The following is a 24,606-nucleotide window of genomic DNA, read 5'->3' on the forward strand; positions in this document are numbered from 1 at the left end:
ACAGCACCGAGAACTGGGCGTAAGCCTGCGAGATTTAAAAAACACACACGCGCGGGTTATCCGTGTTAAGAAAGAATGCTCCTTCTGTAGCTTTATTTTCCAAATATCTACCCCAGGTTGACTAGGTGGAAAAATCTGGGAAGCACCGTGGGAGACCCCGGTTCAAGACATTGGTGCCCCTAATTTACTGGGGAGAAATCCAGGAAGACCAGCCTAAATCTCAAAAACAAAAGACTGGGAAGACAAAGACAGGAACGAATTGACCTTTGCCCAGGTGTGTCACTCTGGGCCAGACTGCTCCTCGTTAGGAACAAAAGGCTTCCATGTGCATCAACAGGGCTCAGCAGGGGTCAAACCCTGCAAGGGACCCAGAAGGGCCTGACCAGGGGGGGGGGGGTAAAACACTACAGGGGACCCAGGAGGCTCTGACAAGTTCCCCTATTTTATTTTTTTATTAAGCAAGTCCCCCTATATTAATTTTAAGCAGCGCCTGTCTTAGGACACTTTGAGCTATCAAGCCTCTTTCCCATCTCTGGAAAATTCTGCCAGTCTCAGAATTTCCTGTCTTAGGCAAGGACTGGTCCCAAAGAGTTCCCCATCCTCAGCTAACTGCTTCTTGTGAAGGCTGAGCCCAATTTGGGCAGAAGGTTTGTCTCCTACCAAGGAGAACAACACCTGCTTAGTTGCTGCCCGGGACTGGGAGTGCTGTTTGTGCATATGATAAGAAGCACAAGGCCGATTAGTGCGGTGCCCTAGGGCTGAAACTCGGAGGGCCATAACACTGAGGGTCATTGTCAAGCCATTCCTGTATTAAAATTTAGAATTCCCATTTGTCAACAACTACTCCAGAAAGTTTACCCACTGTGCTTGCCTAACAATAGATTGGGAGAGGGTAACTCCAGACACTGCAGATCCAGTGACTGCAGCAGTAAATGACTGCTACAATAGCAGCGAAAATGCCAAAGTCTTTCCCAGGACAGTTCAGGATTGGCCATCCTTCTCTGGAACAACCAGCAGGCAATGGAACATGTTGGAGATCCACATAACCAGAGCACAGTTCCCTGGTCTCCAGCAGTTTCACACAGATGGCATTCTTGTGAAGCCACAGACTGAAAAATGGCAACACCAGTCACAGGGGCAACAGTTGCCAGGGGAATGAGGAGGGGCAAGGGTAACAGCTGGAGTCCAGTCTTCTCCGGCAAGCAGCGGTGCACAGAGGGTAGGAGCGCAGGCTGTGGTCGGACGGGACACGTGCGGCAGTAACAATGACTGCAGCAATGCCGAAATATCTGTGATAACAAAGGTGAGGGGGAATCCTTCATCTTCCTCCAAGGGCACAGGAATGACTCCAGGGACCCGAACCGGGAGAGCTGAATCTTCATGCTCCCAGGATCAGCACATCTCACTAACCACTCGAGCAGTTGGCACACTCCTGCAGCATCCTGTAGGAAAAACACAAACATGCCCTCTTCTCCATATAAAATACCTGGACAGGATCATGCCAATATGTGGATCTTTCTATTTCACGTAGGCAGAAGTATGCCTAGTTGTAGGGTGCCATAAACATTCAGAGTGTTCCTTGGCATCCAAATTTTAAAATTGAAATAAAAAGAGCATTATTTAAATAATTGTATAGCATACAGGGATATAGGCCTTAAGCTAAGCTTGCTCCCCAACAAGCTCATGACTCAGTCTGTTCCCACTGTTCGTTGTCTGCCACGTGGCTGGTTGCCTCTCCTCAGATTCACATATCCAACTTCCTTGGAGTCCAGATGTCGATTTTTTTTTTTTGCTTCTGACTCTTTCTGAGAGTTCCTCTCTCTACCAGACTTCCCACCTTCTAGTCCTTCCTCTTATCTTATTTGCTATCTGATTTTTATTGATATTTACGGTGATGTTTTTACACAATGCACGAGAGATTATCGTCACTACTTACACACCAGCAAAACACCAAATGCACATAAAACAAAATAGAATAAAAAAATTATATGGAAGCACAAAAAAGATCCTGGATACCCAAAGCAGTCTTGGGCAGAAGATGCTGGAGGTGTCACTGGATCCGGTTCCAAGTTATATTTCAGTGTGAAAACGTGGTGACAGCACAATTGGCACATCAGAATGGAACAGAATGGAGTCTCAAGTACAAGCCCGTATAACTACAGCCACCTGACTTATGACAAAAAGATGAAAATAAACATTGTAGAAAAGACAGCAAATGCTGTTTGGAAAACTGGATACCAATGGGACAAGAGTGGAACTGGAGCCCCCTTCTCTTCACCTGTATATAAGTTAACTCCAAGTGGAGCAACAGGCACATAAAAACTGCAAACAGAGTAAAGACAAGTTTATAGACTGGGAGAAAGTCTTTGCTAGCTAAATGCTTGACAGAAGACTAATATTTAGAGCACACAGCCGACTCGAAGAACCCAGAGAGAGAGCTGGCAAGAGAGCACGGCAGGTTGGGTGTTTGGCCCAATGACTTGTGTTGGATCCAGAGAGCCTACACAGTAGAAAGAGAAAACCAACTTCCACTCTTACATGGGAGTTTTTACATGGGTGACACAGAGCAAGCTCCATCCACTAATACCATCCACAAAATAAAAAGAATGAAAGAATAAATACTTGTAAAAAAAAAAAAAAAAGGAAGAAGCCAACTAAACTAGAAGGTCAACACAATCAATAAATGGACAAAGAAAATCGTTCTCAAAAGATAAAATGCCAATAGCCAATCAGCACATGAAAATATTCAGGCTTGTGCTGACTGGTTTTATATCAAGTTGACACAAGTCACAGTTGTCTGAGAGTCGGGGCCCTCCGCTGTAAGCAATCCTGGAGAGCATTTCCTAGTGGGCGAGGGCCCAACTTACCATGAGTGGGGCCATCCCTGGGCTGGTGGCCCTGAGTTCTATAAGAAAGTGAGCTGAGCTAGCCAATTAGCAGCATTCCTCCCCTGGCCTCTGCATCAGCCTCTAACCAACAAATGCTGGTGAGGATATGAACTACTCCAGCCTCTCTGGAAACTGGAATGGAGTTTCCTTAAAAAAACTAAAAAAAAAAATTAAAAAGAAATCTATCATATGATCCAGCTATAGCACTTCCGTATACTAGAAAGGTGCCAACCAAACACTCCTAGAGATGCTGGCTTATCCATGTTTACTGCAGCAAAGTTAGGGAGCCAGCTTAGGTGGCCACCAAGGAACATCGTGTAGAAGAGATGACGAGTCTGCCTAGACATAAAGGGCAAGAGAGTGTCACATTCCCAGGAAGATTGAACAACCGAGAATAATTGTGTTAAGGGAACTAAGCTAGCCTCAGAAAGACAAATGTGTTTGTCTCTTATTGTAAGATCATGCGTGTGTGCATCTATGTGACGTGACAGGAGTGACAAAACTATCAAGGATAACGCGTGGTGAGAAGGTCGAATACAGGGGAAGATGGTGGATTGGGGTCAATGTTTGGGGTATACTTTCATGGAAATGTGCTGACAGAGTACCGTGGGCAGTGGATGCTCACAGTGAACATTGTCTTACCAAGCCTCACTGTAGTTTATGGCCCTAAGTCACAAGTGGGAAATTCTTGTACCGATTGCTTAATTCAGCCAGTTTTCCACCCTGACCACACTCCTTTGTTCTACTGCAAACAGTCACACAACTTTTCCACCCTGACTCCAGTTACATGCTCGGTTGTTTCACCGTAGAACAGACGCTGGGACAGGGCTCAGTAAGAAGCTTGTACATGTGCGAACACCAGAACCCAAGCTCAAATCTCTAGCACCCTTGTAAAAGCCAAGCATGGCATCAGATGTCTGCAGCCTCAACGTCATGGAGCAGAGACGAGCGGATCCTGGGGGTTCACTGGCCAGCCAGCCCAAACAGCGAGCTTCAGATTCAACCTAAAGGAAAAGTGAAACATTTAAAAATTCACAGGGAAGTATAAAAGATAGCCAAGGTAATCCTGAGCGAAAAACAAGGCTGGAGGTACCACTCGAAACCCTGGTTTCCAGTTATATTACAGAGCCACAGTAACAAAAACAGCATGGCATTGTCTTAATTCAGCAAGAGACCCTGTCTTAAGGGAATAAGATGGAGAGCAACAGAAAAAGACACCAGATATCTTCCTCTGGCTTCTGCAAGCAAGCACTTGGGCATACACCCTCCCCACGTATGCACATGCACATGCATGTGCAAATACACACACACACACACACACACACACGATAAAAAATAGAAGCAATTGGATAAAAAGTCTACAAACTTAAATTGATCAACCTGGCTTTATCTCTCTCCCTATACACACTCTTATCTAAGCTACTGCTTTACCTACCTGCTAAATCCCATGGCCTCACACCCATTCTAGGATACACTCTGGATTCCTCATATTCTTTCTAGGCAGAATTATTGTGAGGATCTGTACAGATTCTACTTCTTTAATCAACTCTCCACCCACCCATCTATACATTTGACCCTTGCTTGAATGATTTCATCTACCCGTACACATACCCAACCACCTGTCTGCTCTGTACTTGAGGTTGGGTGCACAGCATAGACAAATGGGTCAGACACAGCCTTCAACCAAAGCAGTGGTCCTCAACTTTCCTAATGCTGTGACCCTTTAACACAGTTTCTCCTGTGGTGAGTTCCAACCGTAAAATTATCTTTCACTATTTCATAACTGTAATTTTGCTACGGTTATGAATCATAATGCAAATATCTGATATGCAGGGTGTCTGATATATGATTCCCAAAGGGGTCACGACCCACAGGTTTAGAACTGCTCATCTAGCCCAGAGCAGCCAAGATGATTTGAGAATTCCTCAGTTCTAACCCAGTTAATGCCAGATAAAGGAGCTTCAATAGACAGATTCCAAAACGTTTCAGCTGCTGCCTGCATATGGGCTTTGTTTTCTAGATTCCCATCCATATTCCGATAAATTCCTCACAGGATCAAATAAAGTTCCCAGTATTTTCTTGCAAAATATGATTTTTAAAAAATATGCCTAATTTTCTAATGAAAACCAAATACTGAGAATTTCCAGATTTTTTTCAAGTCGTCAATGATCACTAGTGGATTTTAGTTAACTTACCCGGACAACACCAAAGACTGTCATTTATGACTGGCACAATAATGATGATGATGATGATGATGACGACGACGACGACGACGACGACGACAACGATAACACAAAAATGATTAACATAAATAGGCTGGCTGGCAGTTGGGAACCAGTAACCATGGTAACATCCTGAAGCCTTGTGGGAGATTCCTCCAAGCTTTGACCTCTCTACCTCCAGCCCTCCATTTTCTCTCCCACTGTCTTTTGTTTCCTTGACCCATTCCATTTTTGTGGATTCCTACCTGTACCTCAAACTCTGGAATCGCTCCTGAGAGACAGGTGCATGCCTGCGCCACCCACAGCGTTGGTCCCCTGGGGCAGGCAAGGGTCTTTCAGCTTTGCTCCCTGCACCCTGTTCAGCACTGAACCTAGCAGACAACAGAGAGTGAGGATGTGTTTGTGAATGAACGTCTGCACAGGTGGATGATGGGAGTTCGACGCTGACTTGCCAGGTACAAAGCCATCAATGACACATTTCTGGTGCCCACCAGAACTTCCAGACCTCACAGGAGTCTATTATCAATGAGCAGGCCTTTTCTAGGATCTCTCCCCTCCTCCAACAATAAACAGTCAGTGAAACAAAGCAAAAGTAGCCGTTGCAAAGATCTACTTGTGGGTACAGTTCTTAGTCACTGCTAGTGTAGACTGGCCCTCCGAGAATTCCTGTGAGATTTCTTCAGTATCAGATATGCACTAGTGAATTTTAGTCAATGTACTTAGAAGTTTGGGGGCTAAGAAACCTCCCTGGAAGCTTTTCAGAGGGAAGTTTCAAATGTGTCCAGCCACAGGTCTGTTTCACCTGGCTCCATACTTGCTGTCTGCAAACGCGGCTCAGCAGAGAACCGCCCCCTACCCTACCCCCCGCCCCGGGTTCGCAGGCGTTGGCTATGTCTGCCGTGAGGAAGAGTGTTGAGTATGGCTGTGGGTAGGCCATGTGAGCCTGCTCCTTGTCTACCTTCCGTCTGGCACTGGGTACCTCCTCAGACAACCAAGGCCAAAGTAGGCAGGGCAGTGTCGCCCCCACAGTCTCTCATTAGGTCGATGCCCCGAGTATTTTCTGAACCCGCAGCACAGAGGAATACCGCGCGGTGGCGGTCAGTGTAGGACCTGTCGCGATCTCTGCCACCCATTTTTATCCTCTCCACACCAAAGCCTCAGAAGAGAACCTTTGAGGGCAGCACACTGTTCTTAATCCATTTCACAGAGGGGGAAACTGAATTTCCCCGCTTCACAAAATTATCAAGTGGAGGGAGGAGAACCTAAATTGGCGTGGCTGGCGCTAGGGTGTGTGAGATTCACAGAGAACCTCAGGGAAAGGCGAGAGAGCAGAACGCGCATGCTTGGAGTGCAAGTTCTCAGAAGGATCTTTACCATGGACCCCATCACAGAACCACGCCTCTCACGTGTGGAAATCCTGGATGTTGAAAGATCAGTGAAGTAGTTTTTACATCTGTGCTTATGTGGAGCACAGAGTTGCATCTGCATGACTGAGGTGTTTTGGAGTGGTCTTGGGCAGCAGACCTCCTCTTCCTCAATAAAATGGTTTTCTAGGTCACAGACAACTAAGAGATGCAAGAATTTTGGAATTTGACTTGTCTATTAAATCAAGCACCTTTTGAACTTTGCTCCAGAGATAAAGAAATGAATATTCACTAACTGCTCCTTAATCGTTGTTCACCTGGCACAACGATTTCCTAATCCACGAGTCCAAAGAGAAAGGTCTCTCCCTCATTTCATAGGTGAGTAAATAAATGTAGGCTCACAGGAGGAAACTGGCTGGTCTACAGTAAGGGACAGAACCAGGATGTGAACTCACTGCTAAGCTCCGAGTGTGGCTATCTCTGAGGGGCCTCCTAATTACCTCCTAGTAACACACAATCTCCTCTCCCTGAGCATCCCAACAAGTGGACCATGGCTCTCCCTCAGCAAAGAGAATCCACCAGTCACGTGGACAGCGCACACAACACAACTCTAAATGGGTGTTCAGTGAGCTTAGCTTAGACTCAGAGCCCCACAGAAAGGATCCGAGGATCACCTTTGAAGAGACTCTGTGGTAGTTAGTGTACAGCGATTCCACTGGTGCTCTCAGGGACCTAGCAGCTGCTTCCGCCCGGTGAGTACTGGGGATAAATGGGCCCTATCCATTCAGGATCCATCTCTCCGGTTCTCCTGTTCTCTGTCTCTCTGTCCCTCTCTCTTTGTCTCCCTGTCTGTGTCTATCTGTCCTCTTGTTCTCACCTGTCTCCCCTCTCCCAGTAAACCTCTTATGCTAGATCTATTGTATGACGTAACTTCTCAGAGGTTCACCTAGGCACCGGCCACCAGAGGTACCCAACCCCTGGCTCACAATTTCTATCGTAACCCTCTGCATGAGGGACAAAAGGAAGGGGGCAGAGAAGAGTGCTCCTTTGACCAACTCTAGCCATACGTCTCTACTTGGACCTTAACCTTGCTCTGAAAGGCCTCGAGTAAAACCTGGTGTAATTTCTAACAGCTCCAGGCCTGGGCTGACCCAACCAGACTTCAAGCACCTGCTGAAGAGAACTCAAGGCTGCCCAGAATCCTTCCTCTCTGTTTTGGCCGACACCTGTGTCCCAGCAGGGAATGTGGGTGCCCACCTTCAGGAGGTCCCAGTTAACAGACCCAGGTAGGTGTGTGTGTGGAGTGAACCAGCAGCCTTCTTCCTGTAACGTCTCACTTTCCTGACTCTGCTACTCCCCACTTGTCCCTCCCTTCTCCTTTATAGCACTCAGCCCCTTTGTACGAATCAAGGCAGCCTTCAGTCCATCCTGGATTTTATTCCCTACTACGCTGGATTTATTGATTAAAAATGCCCTAACCATCCCAGTGTCTGACTTTGCTGTTTTAGACACCAGTAAGCCAGGACAGAAAGAGCTGTCAATCAGTGGCTATTGATCTCAGTTCTCCACTGCTACATCAACACTGCTGCGACCCCCACTGATCCAACCTGACTCCTGTTCTGGAAGATGTGGCATTCCAACCTTCTTAGTTCAGCTTCTTCTATGCCTCCTTTTGTAGTGGTTTTGTTTTGAAGAGGAAAAATAGGAATAGCCTGAGTTGGTCTGAGTAAAGAGTCATCCCAGCTTTTGAACCAGATGAGTAGCCCAGCACCTTAAAATAGAGCACCCCTCCTACCCTTCATATCTCAGGAATGACCTTAACAAGTGTACTATCTTCTTGTCTGATCAGGAACCACTTAAGGGGGGCTGGAGGGAGGCCCCTGAGGTGAAGGGTGCTTGCTGATCTTCTAGAGGACCCAAGTTCATTTCCATATCGCGAGATTCAAAACTGCCTGTAACTCCAGCTCCAGGGGCTACAACACTTCCGCAGGACTCTGCCTCCACCCCCACGTATGCATAAATAAAAATAAATCTTGAAAAAGACAGCTTAAGGGGGGGAAGGATTCCTCTTGATTCTTGGTTCAAAGGGTACAATTCATTACACCAGAGGCAGTACAGCAGCCAGAGTGGTTCCACCTGCCACGGCTGGAGCTTGAGGTACAGCCTGCTCACACACAGCAAGTCAGATCAGAAAGTAGACATCTGGGGCCAGAACCAGAGATGCGTAGCACATTCAGAGCCCAAGCGAAGCCCAGCCGAAGCAACCCAGTCACCCCCGTATCCCAAATGTTCTACAACTTCTCAATTGTACAAAAGTCTTAACTAGGGACCAGGTATTAAAGCGCGTGAACTTGTAGGCACCGTTTCAGACTCAAAGCAGGTTTGGGAAAGCAACCCACTTTTCAAAGCCTAAAGGTCTGAGTGCTACAGAGAAAGAGTGAGCCCGAGAGCTGTAGCAGCCGTGCCGGGTGCTGTTGCGCGAAGTGGTTTAGAGAACTCTGGGTGAGGTCTGGCTTGCCAGAGAAGGTTCAGAGCTGCTGGGGTCCTGCTTAGCCCCACAGGGAACGGTCCTTCAGGCCGAGCTTCTTCACCCCCGTCTTTGCTGCCTGCTTTTCAGAGGTGCTTCATGGATCTGCGGTGCGCAGATGTCAACTAGCAGTTGGAAAGATTCCAGACAGCCAAGAGCCGCTTAAGCTGCGTACAAGATGTGACGCATCCAACACTGAAAGCTTTTCAGAACAAAAGCCCAGTGCCTTCGTGCTAGTGTAGCTGTGATGAAACACCGTGACCAAGAGCAACGTGGGGAGGAAAGGGTTTATTTCACTCACAGTTCCAGATCACTGTCCCTCTTTAAAAGCAGTGAGGGCAGGAACTCACCCAGGGCAGGACTTGGAGTCAGGAACTGATGCAGAGGTCACGGAGGGATGCTGTTTACTGGCTTGCTCAGCCTGCTTTCTTATACTGTGTAAGGCCACCGAGGCCCAGGGATGGTGGCCCTCATAATGAGCTGGGCCCTCCCACATCCATCACTAATTAAGAAAATGCCCTGCAGGCTTGGCTACAGCTGGATCTTACCGAGGTGTTTTCTCTAGCTTGTGTTTGATGTAAAACAGTGCACAAGTGCCTTAGGTTCCACTGAGGCATCCTTGCAGGTGGTGGGGGCTGTGCTGAGGGCATAGCTCCCTCTATGGAGCATTTTCTCTGGTGGATTTGTTTAAATACACACTGGAAGATCTCGCTGATCTCGGAAAGATGACTATCTGTGCAATTTCTGGTGTTATGATGCGGGATGTGTTTACACTCTTCTGTTTAACCATATCACATTTTTTATATTTCCCTGGTACTCTGCCGGGTAAACAGGAATTAGAAGTGAATCATGTGTGGATAACACATGGGTCTTGGGGATTTCCAGGGCTTTGCCTCCCACTGTGTGACCTGTCTACATGTGTCATTGCATGGACAGTAAACATACAACCAGCTCCAGATGTCGTGCATTTCAGTCCCATTTCGCAGATGAGGAAACTAAGACTTGGAACGTCAACTTCTGCAGGTCACACACTAACTGAGCTAACTCAGACTCAGGCCTGCCTTCCCTCAAATCCTGTCATCTTTCCACCTACTGTATGACCTACTAAGTACCCTGACATCTTCTCGCTAAGGATCCACTACCCTTGGGAAGTAGGAACCGAGCCTCACTCTCTAGGACAGTGAGAAGAGAATTTGTGGAGAAGCGGGACCTGAAGGAGTAGGAAGAAAACAAAGAAGTCTGAGGAGGACAAAGGCGTGGTCCGGAGGGAACCTGTGAGGTGCTGATACTCGTGGCTATTTGTTCTCCCTTTCAGCTGCCTCTTTACAAGGGTACTTTCCAGACGCTGTTTAGATTCTCGTCTTGATGAGCTGAAACTGTAGCAGTTACGAGGGAGGTGGGAGCCCCCTTTCTCACTTTCCTTTCTCTCCCTTTAACCTGAGCTCAGGAGAAAAAAAAACACCAAAAAAATCAAAACAATACAAAAAACCCCTATAAACAGCCGCCAAGTGTGGCAGGCCCGGGAAATACCTGGGCTTGAGCTAACGGTGTAGGTGGTAACCACAAGAGGCCCTGCTTTGTGACAAAATGGATCTGAGGGCTGGAAGGCAGGGCAGGCATCTGCCATCTGCCATCTCTCCATGTGGTGCTCTGGTCACAAAATCCAAAGGCAAAGGGTACAAGCAACAAAGACGTCCCCACAGCAGCCCACTCACAATCCAATAGGTGAGAATGTACCCATTTTACAGATGAGGAATGAGGTCTCGGGAAGTATTTCCCCAGTGTGGACTACTGAGTTGGATCTTGTCGAATCTGTAATAAGATGATCTGATCTCCCTGTCTCTTTCTGTTCTCTGCATTCTTTCCTCTATCTCTCTCTGTCTCTTTCATTAAGAGGCCACGATGAGCCCAATACTTTGCCTGCTAACCTGGATCATTTATTTTAAAAAAATAATAGATTACATTAAACTTTATTTTGAGCCAAGTAGTGTAGCACATGCCTTTAATGGCGGCACTCAGGAGGCAGAGGCAGGTGGATTTCTGTGAGTTAAGGCGTGGGCCTGCTACCTATTCTTTCTGGAAGTGAGGGACTAGCAGAGGAAGAGAGAGGGGTGAGCTCAGGATCTTTAGGTGCTGCCCTCCTAGGGCCTGCTCATGACAGGAAGAGATGGACCAGGGGGCCTTGGAGTTACTGCTCTGAAGAAAGAGCAGGTCAGGAAGAACGCAGGCCATCTATCTGCTTGTCATTGCAACCCAAGTGGTTCAGTGAATGGCTCAGGCGTGCTAAGGCGGATGGGTAACAAGTGAACTGGAACAGGCTGAGGGGCACTCAGAACCAGAATGTGAGACACCCGAATGCCAGCTGTTCACTCCCCTGTGCCACAAGGAGAGAGCGCTGCCAGCTGAGCACGCCAGTGACCAACAGAGACCCTCTGTGACTTCGGAAAAAAAAACCCTGTAGGGGCTTCAGATCAGATCCTCCCACAGGGCCAGAGCAAGCCAGCAGCACCTCTGAAGACAATGGTACAGGAAGAATCACAACTCCGCCATGTTGTTGCACAGCCCAAGTGTATAAACAGGGGGTCACAATGTAGACCTGATTGTCTCTTCTATCATAAGGTTGCCTGAAGCGTCCCCCCTCCCTTCAAAAGTAGGGTGGATAACACCTCGGCTGTTTTCCTGGCACAGTTATTAATAGTACTCTCTTTCTCTCTCCTACATGCCCTGGATTTGTCTAACAGGAATGATTATAAAGTAAATACTGATTGGCTTGTGCCAGCCAGCTACTCAAGAAGCTTAGGCCAGGGGTGTCTCCCTGTAACCTAGGAGTTGGGGCTGCATGACTTAGGAAGGCTCTGTCTAGAAAGTAAATAAACACGAAATAAGATATTATGGCTAAGACACACACACTGATTCTGAGAAATAGAAAAATGTGCTTGTGTTTAAGGTTCCTTTGTATCTGTATATCTGCAGAGAACATGCTTGGAAGAATTTTTCTAGCAGGGATTACCTGGGCACGAACTGGGATATGGGAAGGCTGTAGCTGTTTACACACATGGGTTTTGGTTGCACTAGTGTGTGTGTGTGTGTGTGTGTGTGTGTGTGTGTGCGTGCGTGTGTTGGGCATGGAGAGCTGTGCAATGGCATGTGTATGTAGAGGTCAGAGAACAACTTGTGGAAATCAGTTCTCTCCTTCCCTTATGTAGGTCCCAGGGATTGAACTCAGGTCATCAGGCTTGGCAGCAATCATCTTTTTTTGGACAAAGCCATCTCATCAGTCCTGATATTTAAAACAACAACAACAACAACAACAACAAGATGTTCATTGTGGTAGATGAATTATAAGGTTCACTCTATCCAGAATAATGTCATTGTCTTCACACAAAGTCACGAGGACAATGAAATCAGGGCAGTCGCACAACTGCTGTGGGGACAATGGATATTATTTCAGAGTTTACCACGGCGTGCTAAACATAGTTTGGTTTGTTTTTCCTATAGCAGAGAGGGTGTGGGCTTGTGAGAAAAGTCAGAACAGTGACAGAGAAGTAAACATTCTTTGCTCCCATCTGGGTAAGGTGGGAGAGCTTTGGGCCCCTGCTACAGTTGAATTCTGACCACTAATTTTGAAAGTGTGGTGACTCACTTCTTCCAGTCGACAGAAATAAGACTATTCTAGAGCCAGAGCGTGACCTGCTTTATTTGTCGTTTGAAGGTTTCGCTTTTGCTCTGCACTCAGGTCTGGAACCAACGCCAAAGCTTCCCAACCAATCACTGTCCTGCAGAGGATATGGGTAAACGACCCCCCCCCCAACCTCCCACCGCCATTGAGAGGCTAGATAGGGCTGAGTGGCTGCAGCCACTGTTGGCAGCAGATAGTTTAATTTTAAAGCAAGGAAATAGCTTCTTGTTTATTTATTTGGGTTGGGGGAGGTTTCTGAGACTCTGCGTATTCCATCTCCCAAGAGTTCAGAGAAGCAGATGTCCCAGGCAAGTAAGAGCCCAAGTGTACTTCTGCCAGCATCTGCGGCATGCCCAGGCCTTAAGCTGAGTCTTAATGTCGACTCCAAGCAGCTCTGGGATTTCCAGGCATTCAACAGAGCATGCTGTCTAGGTCTGGCAGTTCTATAGCATTGACATTGAGTATAGCCTGACCCCTGCAGCAACACCATCCTAGTCACTTTTCTATTGCAGTGAAGGGGCACCATGGCCAAGGCAACTCTTGCAAAAGAAAGCATTTGAAGGGAGAATTGGTTTATAGTGTCTCAGGTAGGGTTAATTCATCATCATCAAAAGAACGGGTTAATTCATTATCATAGTGCAGGAGCATGGCAGCACACATGGATGGTGCTGGAGCAGTAGCTGAGAGCTACATCCTTCTCTGCAAGCCAAGGGAAAAACAGAGGGGGGGGCGGAGAGAGAGAGAGAGAGAGAGAGAGAGAGAGAGAGAGAGAGAGAGAGAGAGACTCTGAGCCTGCTGAAAACTTTTGAAATCTCTAAGCCCACCCACAGTGACATTTCCTCCAACAAGCTCCCCCACTACAGCTACTTCAACAAGGATTGGGTCATATCTCCCAATCCTTCTAATCCTTTTAAACAGTTACATACCCTGGTGACTAAGAATTCAAATAAATAAACCCATGATGGGAGCATTCTTACTCAAAACACCATACCCCTCTGCAGTCCAGATACCAAGCCAGTGTTAGAACTGACCCATTCCTCTGGCATCTCCTGCAGACTAAAGACCACAGACCACGGATCTGTCTTGGCAATGCCCTTCATGGTAACACTGCCCACAGACAAGCTCAATGCGGTGAGGTTCTTGGGGCAGAAAATAAGACAAGAGGTTTTTGACCCGAAATATCCACACACTGCCCAGGGGACACCATAGTTCTGGAGACATTGTCTCTTGTTTGAATATGAAAAGTCTCCCACTGACTCCCACTGTTGTCCTACTGATGGTGTTATTTGGGAGTACTGATGGCCAGATCACTCTCAACTACAAATTACCCCCATCTTAGCTTCTAGTGACAGACAGATGGCCTTCTAATGACAGACAGATGGCCTTCTGTTGGTCTGGTAATTATTACTGCTTCACAAACCTCCAACAGTCCTTTGCCTGCCCTGAGAGGGCAGGGGTATATAGCTCCCATAACATTCTCATTACTTCCTAGGAAGAAGAACTTGGGCAGCCAACCTTGATGAGCCTCTCTACCCAATAGTGTATATATATATATATATATATATATATATATATATATATATATATATATCAGCACAGTGTCTTAGTTAGGGTTTCACATGAACAGACACCATGACCAAGGCAACTCTAAGATGGATAACATTTAACTGGGGTTGGCTCACAGTTTCAGAGGTCCAGTCCATTATCACCATGGTGGGAGGCATGGCAGTGTCGTGTGAAATAGTAAAAATGCACCCAGGCTAGGCTGGCAGGGCACTGGCAGGCTGGCCAGCCTGTTCTCATTCTGACAGACTCTCTGATCCAAAGTTCCGAAATCTCTCCACCAGACTAGCCAAGCTCCCATAGCAGTTTGCTGCCAGGCCAGCCCCATGCTTCCAGTTGGGGTTCACTTCTCACAAACCCACGCTCTGCCACCATACCTTTCTCTCTAGAACCCAACTGAGTCACCGCATGAAGGAAAACACCACACAAACTTAGGTTAGAATCAATAGGTAACACAATCACTGGGTCAGCAACTAGCATCCTAATTAGCAAGCCACCCTAAATTAAATCCCCCAATAGTGGATCCCAATGGATCCACCACCTGAACCAAGGGGCCTCCCCTACCTACATTTTGGCCTCCACACTGTCTTCTGTTCAAAAGCAAGTTACCTTTTCCTACCTCTTCTCTTACCCTCTCTGACCGGGAAGTCCCGCCTACTCCTTGCCCAGTGATTGGTTCCTAGAAGTCTTTATTCATTAAGGAAAGGTACACAGGGAGTTGCCTGAGTATGTGATTCACTCCTTGTCCCAAGCAGGCCTCTTGAGGAAGAGGAATTGGCATCAAAATACAAACAGCACCAGGGCATTCCCAACTTGGCAGCGTGCAGGCAGACATGGTACTGCAGAAGCCAAGAGTTCTACATCTTGATCCAAAGGCAGCAGCTGGAGACTGTCTCCACAGGGTCCTCCACAGGAGGAGACTCTCTTCTGCCCTGAGCTGAGCTTGAGAACTAGGAGCCTTCGAAACCCACCCCCACGGTGACACACTTCCCCAACAAAGACACACCTATTTTAACAAGGACAGATCTCCTTAGAGTTAGTGCACACCCTGTGGGCCAAGCATACAAACACACGAGTCTGTGGGGCCCAAACCTATTCAAACCACCACACCCAGTAAAGAGAGAAGAGTACACTGAGTTCCGTCTCCTGTAAGTCTTATTTGATATGTTACTGCATAAACACCCAGGAGTGTTTGGATTCCTGTGTTCACAACATCACAATACCTTTAGGGTCTCAGATAATGGTCCATACAGCTGAGAATGAGGATTATCAGAGTTTATGGAAGTTGGCCACTGAGGAACTCTGACAGCAACTGACTCTTTCCAGTGCTCTGCATTTCTCTCTGCAGGGGAGAATGTTTGCATCTTAGCATTGAGCTAAGGGAAGGGAAATTAACCTTTACAAAGAACCAAGTTTATATGTATTACATATGGGCATCATGCTGGACTAGACTTAAAATCTAATCTTGCACCAACTTCATGATGTGCTGTGCTTCATCAAAGGAGATCTCCCAAACTGAGGACACCTCAAAGTCAGAATCTGCCTCTTAATATTTAATCCTGATGTTCATAGTTCCTAAGGAACAATCATGCCACCGTTGTCATGGCACCCAAATGCTAAACTATAAAGATCTCAGCAGCACTACTGGCGACTTGGAGACATAACACAGTCCTCTTTAGAGCCATGGAGACCACGTTGATGTGAGGAGGTGGGCTGGCCGGGTGTGCTCTGCAACATTGCTGACGTGGGGAGCAAAGCTGACTGGTTTGATGTATTTGTAAAGTCCACCTCAGAACTAGAACCAGTAGGCTTTATTTTTCAGTGAGTTGCTTCAAGAAAGTCTATCACCAGTGTAGTTTACAGTGAAGATCAAGGAGGGCGGTGTCCTCACGTTACCTGAAAGCCTTTATCTACCTGCACTGATGCTCATCTGATTCGCACCTTGGGATGAGGGTTTCTATCTTGTGGAAGTTGAATCTCACCTTAGAGATTTTCCCCACCGATTGCAATTATTTCTGTTCAACAGAAAAGATAACTCTATATGTGGGACACATTGCCCTGTAGGACACTAGGCAGTTTCATCTCTAAACTAGGAGTCTTATCCTAGGATAGTGTATAATGCCCTATATGCTTTGTTCCTCCCCATTGTTCTCTGTCCCAGTTTTGCCATTCTACTGTTGGCTTGATGTGCGATCCATCCATTGCAAACACCGAAAGGCATATAGGTACATCAAGAACTAAGCCAACAGCCAAAGGGTTGTGGCTCTGAATGTGAGGGATTTTTGGAAATGTTCTCTTTGCCAATGTATTTTACACTGATTATCTTTACAGATTTGCAACAGGATAATCATATAATTAAAATGTAAGCCCAAAAGAAAATAATAAACTTCAAAGAAAAATTCCAAGAGATTAACAGTGTTATATTATACTTTAGTTGAGTAGTACTCAAGCAAATCTAACCAAAGCGGAAGAATAATTAAAATAATCTTTATGGGAGCCAAAAGGGAAGAAGAAGGAGGAGGAGGAGGAGGAAGAGGAGGAGGAGGAGGAGGAAGAGGAGGAGGAAGAGGAGGATGAGGAGGAGGAGGGGGGGGAAGGAGAAGAGGAAGAAGAGAAGAGGAAGAAGCAAAGGCAGTAGAACTCAAAAATAAAAACTCAACACCTCAAGATCACTAAAGTCTTACGTGTATTGCTGGCAAGAACTATAAGCAAGGATCAGTAAGAAAGTTAACAGCCTTTAGTTGGACTGAGTAATAGCTTCTTTATAAGGTAACCTGTTTTTAAATTCCAATAAGTAATTTTTAAATTCTAATAGTAATAGTATTACTATTGTTGTGTAATATTTCACAGTAATGGATATTGGTTTAATGTTAAATATACTATTAGAGATAACTTGTTCCATTGAAAACTTTATACATGAAATTTATAATTTTAGTGTAGAATGTTTTTAATAATTTACATTTAAATAATGTTAAGCCAGAAACACAATGTTTATCTTACATATCTTTATATAAAGTTATTAAGAATTTGGGAAGGTATTTTATTCTGATATGCTTAAAAGAAAGTCTGATTATGAGAAATTTACAAATGAAATATCAATATTTGAGGCTATGTCATAATTTTTCTTAATAAGACTCTTTAAATATTTAAATATAGTCTCACATCGTTAATTTCTTTTCTAAATATTTAAATTTTGATTAATGGACGTCCCAAATAATAAAAACAATTAAGAATGTTCTTTACTAATAATAGTGTTTGGAAACTAAACTCAGAAACCTGAGGGATCTGGGCCTTAGGGCTTACTTAGTCCAGTATCCCAGTTACTGAGGAAGCTGAGGCAGCCGAATGGAGGGTTCAAGTCTAGCCTGGGGAACTTAGTAAGATTCAGCTCAGGAAGTCAAAATAGTGGCGGGTGATGGCTCAGATGTTAGAAACATTGGCTACTCTTCCAGAAGACCCAGGTTCAATTCTCAGCACCCACATGGCAGCTCACAAACATATGTAAACTTCAGTTCCAGGGGATCAGCACCTTCTTCCTCTTCTCCGACACACACGTGATGCATAGGCATCCATTTGAGCAAAACACTCACATATAAAATGAAATAAACTGAAAAATAATAATGGAAAAAAATCAAAAGAAGGCCAGGGCTATAGGTTTGTGGTAGAGTGTTTGCCTGGTATACAGGGTCCTTAGGTTCAATCCCAAGCACAGAAAAGAAAACAAACAAACAAACAAAAATCCTTCAAGAAGAACTAGCTTGTTTTTTCAAAAAATTTGTAACGAATTTTTCAAATAGACTTTGAATAATCGTTTCTCCTGTGGAAGGATCTACTGTGAGTCCCGTGCACAGCAGGGAGCATGGCCCAGCTCACCACCCTGTGAACTTTCCTGCTCACTAGAAATGTGGGTACACCATCCTGTGGAGGGTTACTTCCGGGTCTCACTCTCCTTTCAACCCTGCAGATTCCAACACTTGGTGTCAGTATTGCCCCAAAGCCAAAGCATCTTGTCAGGATTAGGCTGGAAATTAAGAAAATCCGTGAACAGATCACCCAGAAAAGCTCTGAAGTGTGTTTTCAGATTCGAAGGCAGAACAGCGAACTGGAATTGTGTGTGAGAGAGACATCGCTAAGCTGGTGGCAGGTCCCACGGGGTCCCACGGGGATGGGGAGGGCCCTGGGTGCGGTCTGGGACAGGGGTTTGGCACTCTGGGCAAACAGGTTGCCTCACAGCCACCTGCCTCTCCAGGAACGTCTTTCTAGCCCATGCTAGGACCTGCTCTTCAGGAACTTACTGTGGCCCATCCTTATTGTAGTAAGTGCTTGGTGCCAACGGGTGTGAGGACCACAGCGTGTAAACATACACAATTGAGAAAAAAATGAAGGAAAAAGGAAAGTAGGCTAGTTGACAGGTTAGGGGTTCTAGAATCACCCAGGCACCCTATGTTCTCTCCCAGCGACTGAAATGTCTGTTATTTCTTCCCATTTCCTCTTCCTCCTCCCCCTCCTCCTCTCCCACCTCCCCCAACCCTTCCCATTTTCCCTCCCCCTTCTCCTTCTCCCCCTCCCTCTCCTCCTCCTCTCTGCCATCTCTTCCACTTCCAACTCCTCTACTCCTCTGTCCCCCCTCTAAACATACTAGGCACGCAGGCGTGTTTGCGTTTGTTGCTTTATTGCCTTTTTTCTAAGCCACAACTGCTTAGTGCCTGGGATGTCCGTCATTTCTCACCTGGGTTTACACCAAGCCCAGTCAGCTTGGCGAGGTCCCCCTCTCCCTGGTATAGAAAGGGTTCATGTCACCCAAGCACCTGTGCCTATGAAGGGAGAAAACAACTGCTCTCCCCCTCCCAGCAATGGACACCTTTGTCTTTTATAAACACAGAACCATAGCGCCCCTTTCTTCCCTCCCACCCCATTCTTCTGCGCGCTCCCTCTCCATTTCCTGTTCCGTTCCCACAATGTTGAATCCATCCTGCCTATAGGAATCCCCACTCCCACCCCCCACTAAATGCACCGGCTGCTTAATTTTCTAACATTCTTCCTTGGCTTTCAAGGGTTCACTTTTTTTTTTTTTTTTTTTTTTTGGTATAATCTTTCATGGGGTTTAATATACATGGCTGGTTTCTTGATATGGGCAAGACAAAGGTATAGACTAACCTTACCTTGCTTCCAAAGTGGTACTGGGTTTTGCCTTGCACTGTGGGAAGGGATAGGTGGCTGGGAAGAATTTGACTACCCACCCCAGAGATTCGGGTGCAGTCGTGAACTCTGCCCTCTAGTGGGGAAAGAAGTGAAAAGCCACTGTCTTGGACCTCACCAAGTCTCTGTTCAAGCGGTGGCAAGACCAGATACTTCTACACTAACGGGAACCTCCTGAAGGAGGATACACGCTGTGGATCCTTGAGTCAATTCCATTTTGGACCTGGGCTTATCATTCCCAAAGGATCCACAGGAAGACGACGTTAGGATGGGATTTTCTCCTAAAGTGCTACTGACCCTCTGCCTCGTGGGGAGATGCTTCATGACCCGCTTCTGTGATAGAATATCTGAGATAAATCAACTTAAAAAACAGGTTTATGTGACTAACACTTTCAGAGGTTTTAGTGTACATTTGTGTCAGGTCCCAACTCCCCCAAATGACAATCTGGATTCAGCTTAGGATAACTTGGACCAGGTCAACACTTAGCATTCCTTAGAAATCTTGTAAAACGGGTTTCTGTTTGCCATGAGAGCCATTACTTCCTTGTATGCCCCTCCAGTCTCCAGAGAGTGCATTGAGTTCTCTACTAACTTAAACAGGTCCCCAGAGGATCAGAGACTCATGCTGGCTCCTGAGGTGCTCCAGCTAACCCACCCTCCGTGCGCTGCAACCCGTCTCCTTATATTTGGCAGGACTCTCCCAATACCCATGCTGTTTTCTCTGAAATCCAAGAGATAGTGGTTGAATAAACTGTTTCCCTTACCCACAGAGCTGTCTAATTTTGGTGGTTTCACTTCCCCTTCCCTTACAAGTTGATGACACACATTGGTTCTATGATGACGGGGGATATGGAGTCGGAAGCAAATGGCAGAAGCTGGAGTGGGATTCACCTCATAAGAGCTGAGGAGCAAAGAGACAGAAGAAAACGTTGTCCCCCTTAAGGACATAACAGCCTGACTTGTTTTCACTAGGCCCCATCCCTTAATGATTCTATTATCTCCCAAAAGTATCAGAGGCTGACGACCAAGACTTTAGCTCACAGCTATTTGCGAATATTGAATTTCCAAGCCATGAAAACAAGTAGAATTGAGAAGTTGATATTGCTTATACTGCAGGGTTAGCTGAGAGAAAAATCATGACGAACATTACATCCACAAGCATGAGAGCCATTGCCAAAATTTAAAACCCAAACGAGGGGCCAAATGGGCAAGGCTTAAATAGCTTCTTCGTACTGAGAGGCAAGAAGGAGGAAGCTGGGGGCAAATTTAGAGGTTCTCTGAGTTTTAAGGAGAGAGCAAGCCTGGAGAACCACAAATGGCAAGAGTTCCTCAGAAAGAGTAGCCATGATTCGGAAGTTTGCTTCTGCCTCGTGAAAAGTTGATTGCTCTTTGGCTGGTGAAACTTGAGTAAGTTTCAAGGTGACTTTGCTCCTCTTGGGTGACTCTGATTTGTAGACAGATAATGGAACTTCACAGACACCTCTCATTGCTCCACCCCCAAAGTTGCCTGCATGAGGATCTATTTTTTTTTCTGGGTCCCAACACTTCTGTCCTTGAACCAGGGTCCTTTCCTGCAGTTCTTCTGAATCTCAGATATTTTGATATCTCATGGGATCATTATTTACATCAACGATACTCCAGACAGTGATATTGGACCTTTCAAAAGGTGTTCCACTCAAATACCTGGACTTTGGACCCTGACACCTGCTGGGGAGTTGAATGTGTAAACAATGTAACCGTTGTTCAGTAATCTGCCCATGTCCCTTTGCAGCTGCTGTGAACATTTTCTCTGCATTATTTAGTATGTTTTTATTAATCGTGAGATCCCCTTAATACATTTAACTAATTTCTTGATATTGAACAATTGTGGTCATTTTTTAAATTTTCATGGCACCAATTAACACATTGATAAACACTCGTATAGCACAATCTTTTTAAAAATATCCTTCCAAATTGTGTACATTATAAATTATGCCATCATCATTTTCATTGCTAATATACAGTAGGTAATACCAGCATCTCCGATAGCCATTGTCTTAGCTAAGATCTTTATTGTTGTGATGTAACACCATAACCAAAAGTAACAGGCCAAAAGGGGTTTATTTTGGCTTACAGAGCCAGATCATAGTTCATTCCTGATAGAAGTCAGGCCAGGAACCCAACAAACAGCAGGAATCTAGAGGCAAGGGCTGATGCAGAGGTCATGGGGGGTGTTGCTTACTGGCTTGCTCTCTATGGCTTGCTCAGCCTGCTTTCTTGTAGAACACACGATCTCTGCCTGGGGCTGGCACTGCTCACAGTGATCTGGACCATTCCACATCAATAACCTATCAGGAAGAGGAACCACAGGCCAATCTAGTGGGGGCATATTCTCAGTTAAACTTCCCCCTTCCAAAATAATTCTAATTTCCATCAAATTGACAGAAAACTCCGCAGCACAGCCACCCTCAGCCTAGTCTGATGCTGTCATAGATGTAAAGGTAGATTTGTGTTTCTTCTTTTAAAAGATGCACCCTGGGGTAGTTGAATAAAATATATACACTGATGGTTCTATTTGTAAGGCCAGGAGAGGTGCACATATACTAATTAGAGAAACTTCTATGAGTCAGGATATTTGGGGGGAACTTGCTGAGCTTGGATAGAGTGCTGCATGGTTTTCTGTAACTGCCGCCTGGGTCCCCATAAGGACAAACCAGTCTGTTGGGCTATTTCCCTATTTCTCAGTGTTGGGCTGCTTTCTGGTTCTGCTAACATAAACAGTACTGTGTTGGTTCATTTCCTCCAGCACTTATTAAAGGTTTCTCTGGGAGAATCAGAGAAGTGGAATTGGGTCATAGAGGAGACATATATCAATTCATACTTTCAAATTACTCGCCCAAACCCACATCTACCAGAAATCAGTGGAGGTATGAGTATGTTTGCCTGTGTGTGTGCATGTATGCATGTGCATGTGTATTTTGTAACCTCACTCACAGTTTGTATGAGTGGCCTTTTTTTTGGCATCCTGATTTTTAAAAGTATCTTGTGTTTAAAAATAGTATTTTGTGTTTGTTTTTAATTCCTGCATCCAAGAATTTCATGAGATCTGGAGAGCTCACTGAATAATTCCTCACAGTGGGGTCTGCTCTGGGGATTAGAGTCCCTCAAACAAATACAACTTTCTACAAAGACTCTTTAGTCTCTCTGCTAGTCTCTCTACTAACACAAAATACCTGAGGAAGTCAACTTAAAAGAGAACAATGTTTTGGCTCCAACATTTAATCCACAGTTTTGGCTCCATTGCCTTTGGAGGCTGTGAAAAGATTGAGTGTAAAGATAGAAATCACACTGTGTAGCTCACACACCTGAGGGTGACAGGAAGAAGAAGAAGAAGAAGAAGAAGAAGAAGAAGAAGAAGAAGAAGAAGAAGAAGAAGAAGAAGAAGAAGAAGAAGAAGAAGAAGAAGAAGAAGAAGAAGAAGAAGAAGAAGAAGAAGAAAGAAGAAGAAGAAGAAGAAGAAGAAGAAGAAGAAAGAAGAAGAAGAAGAAGAAGAAGAAGAAGAAGAAGAAGAAGAAGAAGAAGAAGGAAGAAGAAGAAGAAGAAGAAGAAGAAGAAGAAGAAGAAGAGGAGGAGGAGGAGGAGGAGGAGGAGGAGGAGGAGGAGAAGAAGAAGAAGAAGAAGAAGAAGAAGAAGAAGAAGAAGAAGAAGAAGAAGAAGAAGAAGAAGAAGAAGAAGAAGAAGAAGAAGAAGGAGAAGAAGAAGAAGAAGGAGAAGAAGAAGAAGAAGAAGAAGAAGAAGAAGAAGAAGAAGAAGAAGAAGAAGAAGAAGAAGAAGAAGAAGAAGAGGAGGAGGAGGAGGAGGAGGAGGAGGAGGAAGAGGAGGAGGAGGAGGAGGAAGAGGAGGAGGAGGAGGAGGGTGAGAGGGAGGGAGAGAGAGAGAGAGAGAGAGAGAGAGAGAGAGAGAGAGGAGGTTCAAATAACTGTTCCAAGGATATGATCCCCACCATTAACTGCACTAGAGCCAGCTCTCTAAGCACTCCACCAGCTCCCAGTAGCACCATCAGCTGGGAACCAAACCTTTAACACAAATGCCAATAAGATCAAAGCCATACCGATGCTAATTGATCAGATGAATTATTGGATTCTGAGTGTTCACTGTGAAAGATCAGTGGATGATTATGTCACATAACAGGAGGCCCCAGATGCCTGGCTTCTCTCCTTAGGGAGCAGGACTACACACCATTTATAAGACACAACAGGACTTAGAGGCCCAGGAAAGGACACAGAGTTATGGGAGTTTTAAGGCAAAGTGCCTGCTCCAGCTTGGGGATGGTGGTCCCATGGGACTGTGTGCACCTACCTCCCTATCCCATCCCCTCCAATCCCCCATACCTCCCTCCCATCCCCTCCTCTCCCTCCCATCCTATCCTAATATCCTTACTAAAAGTAGGAGCCATGATGAAAGTCAGAAAAAGGAGGAGGAATAAATGTGGCACACTGAGAAGATGGACAGAGGATTCCAGTGAGGGCCCCCCCCCAGGCCCTTCTTCTTCAGCTTGTGGACATACAGCTTTAGGATTAAACAGAGGGAAGGCTTTGTGACAAAAAGCACGAAGAATGCCCAACCGAAGCAAACCCAGGAAAAATGGACCTTCAGCTCTGAGTCTGGTTCTTCAGAACTGGTTCTTCTCCTGAAGGTGGGAGGCAACTCCCCCGGCCTCAGGACCCAGGTTGTCCCCATTGTCAGCTCAGGAATTCCAACTCCTCAGAGCCCATTGCCCAGCTTTTCGTCACTCGTGTACCTGCCCAGCTCTGTAGTCCCCCTAGCTGGAAATGAAGTGTAGAGCATCTCCCCGGGGCGGTAGCTGCAGCCCTTTACATCTGTAGCCTTGGGTCCTTCCTTTTTCCCATTAGAAAATTGGCCTTGGTTTGGCCAATTACTTGAGAGTCCAGGAATATGCTCACTTGTTGAGAAAGAAAATAACTTATTCTTGGCTCTAGGACTAAAAATCCGGCAGGCAAATGAATAAGCAAACATGCCAGGGAAATTCCAGGTGAACTCGCTTTACATAAGGGTCTAACCTGTTGTCAGTCGGGGGGTCCAGGTGCCAACCCCATTCTGTCCAGCTTTGAAATGAGGCTCAGTCAGCTTAGTAAGCTTTAACTTTTTCATCTGAAAAACAGTG

The 24,606-nt window shown here is 45.7% G+C and overlaps 1 protein-coding gene and 2 long non-coding RNA genes across 13 annotated transcripts; 2 read left to right on the top strand and 1 right to left on the bottom strand.

The window, feature by feature from the left end:
- Erich1 (glutamate-rich 1) overlaps positions 1-24,606 on the top strand; it is a gene marked incomplete at its 5' end in the record, with an annotated part of 52,793,804 nt that overhangs the window by 22,561,520 nt on the left and 30,207,678 nt on the right.
- Positions 59-14,845, bottom strand: LOC102551895 (uncharacterized). 12 transcript variants are annotated; one of them, XR_015639902.1, is made up of 6 exons: positions 8,270-8,392; positions 5,362-5,481; positions 5,084-5,113; positions 3,531-3,892; positions 2,868-3,045; positions 61-1,442 (listed from the first exon to the last, which is right to left on the bottom strand). It is a non-coding gene; the product is annotated as an uncharacterized LOC102551895 (long non-coding RNA). The 12 variants fall into 12 exon arrangements; XR_015639896.1 differs by lacking the exons at positions 2,868-3,045; positions 8,270-8,392 and adding an exon at positions 14,812-14,839 and having other exon boundaries at positions 60-1,442; positions 5,356-5,481; XR_015639901.1 differs by lacking the exon at positions 5,084-5,113 and having other exon boundaries at positions 8,270-9,110.
- On the top strand, positions 5,266-8,522 carry LOC120097410 (uncharacterized). Its single transcript, XR_015639904.1, has 3 exons — positions 5,266-7,226; positions 7,608-7,760; positions 8,324-8,522. It is a non-coding gene; the product is annotated as an uncharacterized LOC120097410 (long non-coding RNA).

Source organism: Rattus norvegicus, chromosome 16 (genome assembly GCF_021556685.1).
Source record: "Rattus norvegicus strain SHRSP/BbbUtx chromosome 16, alternate assembly SHRSP_T2T, whole genome shotgun sequence".
Classification (NCBI taxonomy): Eukaryota; Metazoa; Chordata; class Mammalia; order Rodentia; family Muridae; genus Rattus; species Rattus norvegicus.